The following is a 6,725-nucleotide window of genomic DNA, read 5'->3' on the forward strand; positions in this document are numbered from 1 at the left end:
GCTACTGGCAATCTTTGACTTTCACAAGCATCGCTATAATCATCTGCTTATAGGTACTCGTTCTGGATAAATAAAAAGTTCTCTGCGTGCAAAAAACTACATATATCTTTAAAGGTTCATATCTGCCTGGAAACAGAAGTCCGGCACGCACACACCGGGCCATCAGCTGCGGCTCCTTCTGGGGCAGGGGATTAGGAAGGAAAAGTCAGGCTCTCAGTGAGCAATACTTTGTTTGCGAAACAGAATGAGTACAGGGTGGGGGGAAATGCAGTCACTGTCTAAACCTCTTCAGAAGTGGTTTTACCAGAGGGTCTGGATTCTGGATCTGGCAGGAGCCACATAATCACGGAGCGAAGGGAGGAAGAGGGGAAAAGTCCGGCAGAGGGAGAGGCCAGGAGCCACCGCTCTGTGGGGTCAGCTCTCCCCTGGGCTGGCGGGGACAGGACCTGGCTTCGAACCCTGCTCTGTGCACTCACCTGGCGCCTGGGTGTTGTTTCGCCTCGGAGGACTTCCATTTCCTCGTGTGTAACACGAGGTCAGCAGGTCAAACGGGCTCAACAGCGAGCACCCGGAACAGGGGGGCCGCCACCCGTGTCTGTCCTGACACCTTCTGCCCTGTTCCGGGTGCAGAGGAAAAGAAAAACTAATCTCACAGCTGCTCCTCAAGTCCTCACTCCTCTCCAGCCTCCCCCAGGGCCCCCAACCCGGTCTCAGGGTTTATGGACCCCGTGGCCTTTCTCCTGAAGAGAGAGCCCCTGACAACACCACGTCTTGGGGCCCAAACGTGAGCACATCTAGAAACCCCAAGATGACTGGGGCACCTGGGGGGCTCCGTCGGTTAAGCGTCCGACTTCGGCTCAGGTCACGATCTCACAGTTTGTGGGTTCGAGCCCCGCGTCAGGCTCTGTGCTGACAGCTCGGAGCCTGGAGCCTGTTTCAGATTCCGTGTCTCCCTCTCTCTCTGCCCCTCCCCTACTCATGCTCTATCTCTCTCTCAAAAATAAACATTAGAAATCCCAAGGTGATTAGTAACTAAGAAGGATAACCATCTTTGTCATGAATGATATATGGCAATAAACCTATTGGCCAGTGTTTTTTATTTATTTATTTTTCCAGGAAAACACAGTGAGCCAAGAACACAGAAACATAGCAACCCCAGGCCTGAGCAAGGATGTTCTTAAAAATCCCCATGATGTTTACAGAGTTTAGTGATTGTCCCCCCTCACGTGGACACGCCCGGAGTTAGGAGTCAGGACCCCTGCAAACCCAAACGTGGAGGGAGGCCCGACGAGCAAGAACCCACAGTGCCGTGGCCTCACACATCAGTCCCGCTGTGGTCACCCAGCGCTGAGCAGCCCACACCCCCGCCAAGATCCACAGGTGTCCACACCCGGCCAGGCCACTGAGTAATCCCAGCTCACCTACAGCCGTGTGACCTCGGGAATCAATGACTTCAGCCAAAAGGCCCAGCTTCCCCATCTGTAAGGGAGCGTCTCCTTCCAGGGAGGTCGTCAGAGGATCCCATGAGCTAAAGTGGACCAGCTAGGGGGACAAGGACTGATGTCATCACATTCCTGCAGGTCTCAGGAGGCTGTTCACATCGTCAGATGAGCTTGGGTCTGTGAAATAGTGTGAGGACATGAAAAGCGGGGACTTTAGTCACCCAGGAGCCATCACTGGGTCCCCAACCAGCTGGACTCCCCAGGACTGGGAAGGAAGCTGAAGGAAGCTGCCCAGAATGGCCAGCAATCACCGAGGCTCCGAAATGCTCCCTCCACCAGCTCAGCTCCTGCTCTCCCCACTGGCCTGCCTCCTCTCTGCCCCAAGAGCAGAGTCTCCCCAGTTCCCAACCTGAGAATCAGCTTTTGGCTCTCTCCAGGGAGACACTTTGAAGGCTTCAAGTGCCTCTCTCCAGGGAACATCAAAGACCATGGCACTTCCCACGGCATCCTTAAACCCAGTGACCTGCGAATGTCCAGCTTCACGGCACCTATAGGACATGACCTGGCGGCCTCACTTTGATCAGTGAGTCACTGGCCCCCAGACCCCGTGCCCCAAATCCACTGCGAGGGCAGTGAGATGACTCCCCAAATGGAGGGGCTGAGATGCGTTATGCCTGGGATTTGCACCTTTACCCCAATCAGTAAGAAGCTGTGTCTCTGTAAGTCTCTCGTCTGCTTTCTTATGGGTTAATGGGTTAAACATTTTTAATTTTAGAAATAATTGCAAACAACTGAAGAGCCACTGGCTCCCAGCTCCTGATCTCGCCATGCAAAGGGGACAATATTTTTAGGCCTATTCAAGTTACCCACCCTGGCCGCGAATGAAATATTAATGAAAGGTTATGCTTGCAGCCTTCAGAAAATGATTACTCGAGACAGCAATTATATTTTCCCCCTTTCTGTGTAATAAAACTGCACCTCACTGCGCAGTAGGAATTAATAATTCCGAGCCCTGTTGCTACAGAGGCGGGCATCAAAGCGGAAGAGAAGGCATGCCCGAGAGGGAAAACACAAACACGTTTAGACCCACAAAGGAAGTGGGTGACTTCAAAAGAGCAGGATTCTATATTCAGGGCTGGGATCATTTCTCAAGGTCATTAACTGCTCTAGCCGACTGAAAGAGTGGCCCAATTACAAAGCACACAGAGAAACAGAAATTAGAACAGGACATAGCGACAGCCCCAACTCCGGGTCACTCGGCACGGCCCGCAGCCTGGCAGGTACCTGCAGCCAATCGGCCAACTCCCCAGAATCCTTCCAAGGGACTCGAAAACTCAGGACAGCCAACTGCCTTCAGAGCCAACAGCTACTAGCTTCCCAGGCAATTTCCACATGAGCAGAAAGAGGACACCTTTCTCCTTCCAACCTGGAAAAGAGCAATGAGAATAGCGGCCGTTTATTGAACACCTACTACTTGCCAGGCAAATACAGTGAGGCAGGAACTCCCATCTTCGTCTGATAGGAAAGAGCACTGAAGCACAGAGAGATCCGATGACTTGCACAAGGTGACCCGGTAAATGGCAGAATTGGGATGTGAGCTGAATTCAAAGACGGGGAGGGCGGTCTGCGTGTGCCCTGCTCCCTGTTGTGTCCCCACGGTCCACGCAGCATGCTGTCTGGCCCATAGCAGGGACTCAAGTAATTCTACTTATTTAACGAATGCGTTAAACTGAACGGAGCATCCACTTTCGGAAGGCAAACTCTGCAACTTGTCAACAGACTTGAAAAGAAAAATCAGTTGTGACTTTATTTTTTTCATACGAAACGCCTCGTGAATCTGGGTGTCATCCCAGCTCCCGGGCCACGCTAATCTTCTCTGTGTTGCTTCCATTTTAGTCTACGTGCTGTCGAAGCGAGCACGAGAAAAAACACTTGTGACTTTCCATACGTCCCAGGGTTCAGGGAACTGGGCTAGGCAGGGGAAAGGGCAGGCACGCAATTTTGCACACCCCGTGACAAAGGCACCCATCACTGCCCCCCCCCCCCCAGTGCAAGCTCTGATTTTGTCCCTGGTAGGGTGGTATAGGGTGTGAAGCAATTAGGGTTTTATTTTGTTCTGTGACAATGTGGAACTCAGAAATTTTTCATGACGCTCCCTTGAGAAACCTTGGGTGACCACATCAGATCATGCCCTGGCCCTCAGGGTGTGGGGGCTGCCTACCACCCTACAGCCCTTTAGGTAACTCTGGGGCAAATGAGAAAACCCTACGGCCTTGTCTTAGAGAACAAGGTCACAGGTTGCAACGGAACAGATATGTGGGTAGCTGTGACGTTGCCCAGATCATGTGGCCTGGAGCAGGGTGCCCAACAGGCAGGAGAGAATCTGCTGACCCTACCAGAGGTGGGAGAGCTGCTGAGGCAGGGGGAACAAAACTGTCCTGGGGTCACAGAGGTGGGGGTGAGGCCTTCCCCTTTGGCAGGGAAGAGCCGGGGTTCCCAAGAGCTGGGCTTGTAGAGAGAAGGGCCTAGGGAGGCCAGGAAATGGCCAGCGGGGTGATGGGGCCGACTGCCTGCTGGGTGGGTTCTTCGGGCCCCAGGATTCTTCTGGAAATTGCAGCACCTCTGTGTACATGGGAGGACCTGGGGCAGCCCTTTGTGAACCGAAAGCCAGGAGAGGGGGAGAGGATGTGAGACGGGGCTTGGAGAGGCGCTCAGAGAACTCACCCGCTCTTCAAGCAGAGGGAGTGTGCTGGGGTAGACTGAGTATTCCTTAAAGCAGACAGGCCGAGTGACAGAGCCCAGGCTGGTGAGAGGGCTAGCAGACAGCAGCCAGAGAAGGGACAGCCACTTCTTGAGTGTCCAGTAAGCGCTCGGGGCCGAATACAATGCCAGAAAGCACAAACACAGCCCCTGCGGATCAAGCGGTGAGCAGACATGTCAGTGCCTCCCGGGTACAGCCAGATGCAGCAACAAAGCCCCAAGTCCCGCTGGGGAATCGTGAGACAGCCACGTGCCGCAAAGGGCTCAGGTGAAGTGGACTGCGGCCCCGAGACACTGCCAACCCAAGGTCCCAGAGGACCCCCCAGACGGCCCTCTAGGATGAGGACACCCTGGAGGGAAGCAAGAATAACACCAAGGCCAGAGGCACCTGCTGGAGGGAAAGATGGAGAAAGGATCCCAGCACCTCCAGAAAAGGGCCAGGGCGCCTGCTTTTTCTGACACCAAACGGATCCACTGACACTTATCCTCCTGGGTCACAACATGGTCCCAGAGCCCAGAGGTGGCAAGCCCTTCCACCCCCACCTTCCTCCTGCCCTTGCTTAACCTCTTAGTCCTTCCCTGCTCAGCAGGACTTGGTCAGAGAGGCCACACGCAGGAAAGGCACAGTGGCAGAAGAGAGAAAGATGGGTGGCAGGTGGCCAGTCAGCCCTGGGACAGAGCAGCCCGAGGACGCCATTTACAGCATAACAGAGTTCCCCCAGGAAGCCCCCAGGGCCGTTACTGGCCTGCTTGACCGGCTTCCGGTCAAGGAGGCTCAGGACAGGCATGAGAGAGCAGGCAGGTCCACGCAGAGCCGCTGGACGGATCGCCACCGCAGGAGCTGAGCCAGGGCTGGGCTCCCTGGCTGGGGACAGCCTGACCGGGGCCAGTGCTGACCACAGATGCCCCAGCCTTCACGTGCAACTGAGTGAGTGGCATCTGTGTGAAGAAGTGGGAATGTTCCAAGAACCAGATCCTCCTTCCCTCTTCCAGAAAATTGAGGTCATTTTCCAGGAATGTTGAAGAAGTCAGAGCTGCCTTCCGCAGCCCTGAAATACAGGGCACTGTCCCCGTCACAGGTCCCCCAGCTCCTGTTCTGAGGGCAGGCAGTCCCGAGACGCGGGGGCCCGGGCTGCCACCACCCCCACCAGCCCCAAATCGGTAGGAAAGAGCCTTTCCTCTGCGTGTTGGAGCTGCTTCCTCCTCCCCCGCCCCAGGCCTCACCCAGCTTGGGGACTCAATGCCTGAGGACAGGATAGGGGCACACCTGAGCTGTGGGATGTGGGCCTGAGGGGAGAGGCTCGGCTCGGGCCCCAGCGGGGAGGAGGCCCCACTCCTGCCCCGGAGATGCCCCCTGACGGTGTTTTCTCCACCTGCTCACGGCCATGGGGAAGGGGCGCTCTGCCCGAGGCACGCGGGCATCACACACTCACGCGTTGGTCCCGTAACACGCCCTGGATGCCTCACGACGCGCGGTCTTAAAACAGAAGCGGTCTCAGAGCTGGGGGGAGGGGGGGTGGGGAGACTGGTGCTTACCCGACCCAACGCAGGGTGATGGCCAACCCAGGTCGGGACGGGGACAAGCGCCGGCGCGGGCCCACAGGGCGCGGAGGGGCATCCGCCCAGGACGGAGCGCCGGCCCGGGGTGCAGAGCAGGGAAAGGGAGGGAGGGTCCGCGGCCCGCGGGACCCCGGGGCTCGGCTGAGGGCGCCTCTCTAGAGCCTGGATTGAGGAAGCTGGGGTCAGAGCACCAGACAGGAGTCCCTGTTGCTGAATTCCCCTGGCAGACATCAGAGGCCAAGAGGAACACGCACTCGAGGCCACCTGCGCCGGCCCTTCCAGCTGGGTCAGAAAAACCGGTCGCCGCGGCCGCAGTGCGGGCGCAGGCGCAGGTTCCGCGGCCGGACCCGCCCCCCACCTCTCACGGGAAGAGGCGGCGGGCCCCGGGGCGGGCCCGGGGCGGGGCTCGGAGAGGCCCCGCCCACCCCGCGCTCGCTGCGCCGCCCGCCCCGCCCGGGTTTCCACCTGGTGAACCTCCCAGCCTGGTCCGCCCTATACCCTCGCGTGCCTGCCTCCTGGCATCTCCTGTAACTCAAAATCACCTCTTTTTAAATCCCGTTTCTTTGCTCAAGACTTTTTTAGAGGAAGCCTTTCGTTATTCCTGGACCCAGATATAATTGTTCTCTCTTTTAATCACCCCACCTCCACACCCCCCTCAAAACCCTACCCCCACCCTCGCAACTTGTGCAAACCTCTAACTCGGCTGATCAGACTCTCTGTGCTTCAGGCAGATTCCCCGGGGCCGCCCTACCGCCGGACACTGGGGGCTCCTTGAGGACCCTCTGTGGAATGGAATGGAGAGGACTCGCATCCCTTCCCCCGCACGCAGTTCCAGCTTCACACTGAGCCTTCTTCCCCTGCCGACTCTCATGACCCAGAGTAGGAACCCCGGGCCCTGCCTTTGGATTGAAGTTTCCTCCGCCTTGCCTTGCGTTGTCCTCTGGCTCCTGGAAACCGCCGGGC

At 57.1% G+C, this 6,725-nt stretch overlaps 1 long non-coding RNA gene and 1 other non-coding gene across 4 annotated transcripts; both read right to left on the reverse strand.

Moving 5' to 3' along the window:
• Positions 1–496: 496 nt before the first annotated feature.
• On the reverse strand, positions 497–6,076 carry LOC125158306 (uncharacterized). Of its 3 annotated transcripts, XR_007149331.1 has the most exons (4): positions 4,167–4,542; positions 2,727–2,868; positions 1,422–1,619; positions 497–615 (listed from the first exon to the last, which is right to left on the reverse strand). It is a non-coding gene; the product is annotated as an uncharacterized LOC125158306 (long non-coding RNA). The 3 variants fall into 3 exon arrangements; XR_007149330.1 differs by lacking the exons at positions 497–615; positions 4,167–4,542 and adding an exon at positions 5,739–6,076 and having other exon boundaries at positions 1,097–1,619; XR_007149329.1 differs by lacking the exon at positions 497–615 and having other exon boundaries at positions 1,097–1,619.
• Positions 3,256–3,362, reverse strand: LOC125158357 (U6 spliceosomal RNA). The gene has a single exon (XR_007149367.1). It is a non-coding gene; the product is annotated as a U6 spliceosomal RNA (small nuclear RNA).
• Positions 6,077–6,725: the final 649 nt, after the last annotated feature.

The sequence above is a fragment of the Prionailurus viverrinus genome, unplaced genomic scaffold, assembly GCF_022837055.1.
Source record: "Prionailurus viverrinus isolate Anna unplaced genomic scaffold, UM_Priviv_1.0 scaffold_33, whole genome shotgun sequence".
In the NCBI taxonomy this organism is placed as follows: domain Eukaryota; kingdom Metazoa; phylum Chordata; class Mammalia; order Carnivora; family Felidae; genus Prionailurus; species Prionailurus viverrinus.